Source organism: Nelumbo nucifera, chromosome 1 (assembly GCF_055504915.1).
Source record: "Nelumbo nucifera cultivar China Antique chromosome 1, China Antique-T2T, whole genome shotgun sequence".
Classification (NCBI taxonomy): domain Eukaryota; kingdom Viridiplantae; phylum Streptophyta; class Magnoliopsida; order Proteales; family Nelumbonaceae; genus Nelumbo; species Nelumbo nucifera.
Genome location: NC_142649.1, coordinates 70,067,858 through 70,072,101, shown reverse-complemented (window position 1 = coordinate 70,072,101; position 4,244 = coordinate 70,067,858). Strand labels below are relative to the sequence as shown.

The window sequence follows — 4,244 nt, the reverse complement described above, 5'->3', positions numbered from 1 at the left end:
CTGAGAAAAGGTATGAGTAATTTAGCTCTCATAGCTCTCTATCTCCCTCACTTTTAGCTCTCTCAAAAATCTCCAATTCGTTGATTTAAGCATTAGAGTAACCATCCCGAGTAGAGCAACTCGGACACTCTAATTAGAGGTAAGCATTATTTGGTTAAAACTGAATAACCGAACCAAAAATTTCAGTTTTGGTTTTTTCGATTCGGCTTTTTCGGTTTTTGGTTAAATCAATTCAGCTTTAACTATTTTGATTTTCGATTTTTGAAATTAAAATTTCAGTTAACCGAATTAACCAAAATTTTTATTATTATATGTAATATATAATATGTAACATATATTCCTTTTTAAACCATTCAACTGACGGGCACGTAATAAGGTTGGATATCAGCCTGTGAAAAAAAAAATAACGACCAAAGCATTTTCCTAAGGCGGTTAAAAATTAAAAATCATCATTAATGGCTTAATGCTGATGTTTTTATGCAATAATTTCTTCCCTAGCTAAGTGGGACCCAACCAATGGTCCAAGCTGATCCATTGATTACACAACACACGTGGCTAGTTATGCAACCCAAGAACCGCCATTAGGGTCCTGTGGCGCTTACGTGCATGGCCATATATGCAGGCCTGTACTATTAAAACCGAAAAGGCTAAAAGCCTAAAACTGGGTCAATTACACAGGCTTGGCCCGTTCCAAAGTTTTACTTAGTTCTGCCGTTGAAAGTCAATGTATGAATGCCATGCTGACCAACCAGAAACAGTCCGATATGCCGAACCGGTTCAAGATGTTGAACGTAAGATGGAATTCCATTCAATTTTTTTCGTTCTGTTTCTCTTCCTATACTCCTCCATCTTACCTTATATAAATGAAGATGAGGCTGGCCTCTTCTCCACCATCTCATCTCGCTTCTGACAACCCAATTGCAGAACAACCATAACATCGGGAGCCAAATTAAAAAAATTGGCAAACTGTGAGCATCAGGCCATCAGCATAGCATGGCGACCCTTCGAACTTCCGGTCTCCTGTGCTCTTCCTCCTCGTCATCATATTCACGACGAAGAAGAGTATCAGCTACGCTTAATACCCCAAAACTCCAACCGAGTTCTCTTTCTTTTCCAAAGATCCGGACTACGGACTTGGTTGAGGAATTGAAGTTGAGAAGTGGATACACAACAGCCACAACCATTACCCAGACAGAAACGATGCCTTTTGACGCTAAAGTCGCTACCAGAACCATGAGAGATGATCTTGATGTTAACTCCAAGTCTACGGTCATTGCGGAGCTTTATTCAATCATGGAAGCTGCTGCAGACAGGGCGGAGATGCATGCCAACATCCAGGAGCAGCGGAATAACTGGAACCACCTCCTTCTCACCTCCATTAATACAATCACCATCACCGCTGCAACGATGGTCGGGCTGGCAGCAACAGTTGGAACGGGAGCACCACTTGCCGCACTAAAGCTCTCATCTACTCTATTATATACGGCAGCTACTGGGATGTTGCTGGTGATGAACAAGATTCAGCCATCGCAACTCGTAGAAGAACAACGCAATGCGACAAGGCTATTCAAGCAACTTCACGGGCAAATCCGAACAACTCTTACACTTGGTAGTCCTAGTCCCATGGATGTTAAGGACGCCATGGACAAGGTGTTCGCTCTTGACAGGGCTTACCCATTGCCCTTGCTTGGAGTGATGCTTGACAAGTTCCCTAAAGCCGTGGAGCCTGCCGTGTGGTGGCCACAACAAAGTAAATTACGAGAACAGGACTTCGGTGGAAGAAGAGAAGGAAATGGATGGAGCAGAAAGCTGGATGAGGAGATGAAGCAGATAGTTGCGGTTTTGAAGAGGAAGGACACTGAAGAGTACTTGAGGCTGGGAAAGATAGCTTTGAAAGTTAACCGAGTTTTAGCCATTTCTGGTCCTTTACTCACAGGTCTCGCAGCTGTTGGGTCAGCTTTCGTGGGATGCTCTTCTCATGAGACATGGGCTGTGCTGTTGGGTGTCAGTGCTGGAGCTTTGGCAAGTGTTATCAACAGCTTGGAGCATGGTGGGCAAGTTGGAATGGTGTTTGAGATGTACCGGAGCACTGCTGGCTTCTTTAGATGTATGGAGGAGTCCATAGAATCCACTTTGAAGGAAAAGGACGTAGAGAAGAGAGAAAATGGGGAATTGTTTGAACTGAAGGTGGCTTTACAATTGGGAAGAAGCCTATCAGAACTTAGAGATCTAGCTGCTTCAGCATCTTCAATAGATGGAGAGGCCAAAGAAGAGTTTGCAAGCAAGCTCTTCTGATTTCTCCATGGATCGGATCCTCTCAGATGATCAAATTTTGCAGCTCATCAGACGTTTTTTAGTATTCTTTTCTGTATCTATAACATCGCCTAGAGATGGGTCCACAAATTTCATTGTTTTCTATATACTCAATTTGTTCATTCATTGTAATTGTAAACAAACAGTACATATATATTCAATTCCTTCATTCATCTATGCTATAAGTCTTTTTTTTTTTTATATATATGATACATGTATACCAGATTGGTCATTTAAAAAACAACTCCCTAAATGGGGAAATACTTAGCTCCTACCGAGCCACGAGGACATTTTCAGGGTAAATTTTAGAGTACGTTTAGGGTTAGGGGCCTGGGGTTTATGGGTTAGATGTAAAAACTAAAAATCAAGAAGTGGTAGGATGCTTTAATCCGCCGATGATGGTTCGGAGCCAAATAAAGTATTTTGTCATTTTGTGTTTTTTTTTTCTTATTTCTTTTTATCAAATGTGGGCTATTTGTTGTCACTCTCGTATAATCTTCTTTTCACTCTAACCCATACGTCGCACAGGTATCTTGGTAAATTACAAAGAACCCCTGTATTATGGGGTCTGTGACAAAGACCCCCAGTACTTTGTTTTGTGACAAAGACCTCTCTGTACTATGACCATGAGACAAAGACCCCATTCGTTTAGTCTTCCATCCAAAAATGTCATTATAATATTTTTTAATCCCCATACTACCCTTGTAATAATTAGACGAGAAAAATACTGTTCAGCTTTCCCCGACCTTCAGATACTACCCTTCCTTCCTTCACATTTCTCTCTTTCCCTCTCTCTCTCTCCTCTCTCTCCCCCGATCTCTCTTCTTGCCCTTCCCCTTAACAGCGTTGGGATTGAACCCATTTAATTCAATTCTGATCTCTCTCTCTCTCTCTCCATTGAGCTGGGACGACGTTCCGATGCCTTGTGGAGCCTTTGGAAACCAATGCACATAATACATCTCTGCATTGCTTCTCTTCTGTGAAACCATTTACAGAATTACAGTTATAGAGAGGAGAGGCACTCGCTGATACAAGATCATACGATGGGAATTCTAGTGCAACCACTTGCTATTCTACTCATCTCCCTCTTCCTTGTCTTCCCTCCCAGAACTTGTGCAAAATTTGTGATTGAACCATGTAAGTCATCTGACTCCCTTGGTACTCCAAGCTCTCAGAGATTGCATCTAGGTTCCAAGTAAATGTACTCGATACCTTAGGCTCAAACTCGCTTGACCCAACAATGTCATTCCCGGAGAACCGAATCCTCCCCAAAATTTCTCTAATCAGAATACCCATTTCATGCTCCTGCATGGATGACATTTGTAGTTTCGTATTGACATCTTATACGGTTCGAGTTGCAGACACAATCGAGTCTATATCGATTGGTTATGGTGAGCTAGCCAGTGCAGAGCAGATCATGAGCGTCAATGGGGTTGATGCCCAGGGACGACTGTGGAGTGATCAGAGCCTTATAATTCCGTTGCCGTGCAAATGCTTCAACAACACTAGTAATGGCATTACGACAATTTACTTGTCGTATTTAGTGCACGCAACGGAGAGCTTAAGCAGCATCGGAGCGACCTATGGTACAACTGTAGCAGAGTTGGTGGTCATTAATGGCCTGTCACAAGCGGCAGTTGATCGAGGAGACATTGTAGAAGTTCTGATTCGAAGTTAGTTTTAATTAACCACTTAAATTCTTCATCCTTCTTCTTCTCTACAACTCACAATTGGTAGTATTGTTTCATTGTTTGGGCTTTCGCATCATTAAGCCTTGTAATTTGTCTGAGGAATTTGTTTTTCCATCTAACCCAAAACAATGAGTTGAGTTATTGAGTTGTAGCTCTTCGGAACTTCAGATGGTCATTCCACCTGGATTTCCAATTAGAAACCTAACTGATATTTGGCTAGATGCCTAGAAATTCTAGATT

The 4,244-nt window shown here is 41.9% G+C and overlaps 2 pseudogenes; both read left to right on the top strand.

Annotated features, from left to right (window-relative positions):
- Positions 1-909: 909 nt before the first annotated feature.
- LOC104594395 (putative F-box protein At4g22030 pseudogene) lies at positions 910-2,495 on the top strand (annotated as a pseudogene).
- Positions 2,496-3,622: 1,127 nt separating this feature from the next.
- Positions 3,623-3,991, top strand: LOC148803400 (lysM domain-containing GPI-anchored protein 1 pseudogene; annotated as a pseudogene).
- The last annotated feature ends 253 nt before the right edge of the window (positions 3,992-4,244 follow it).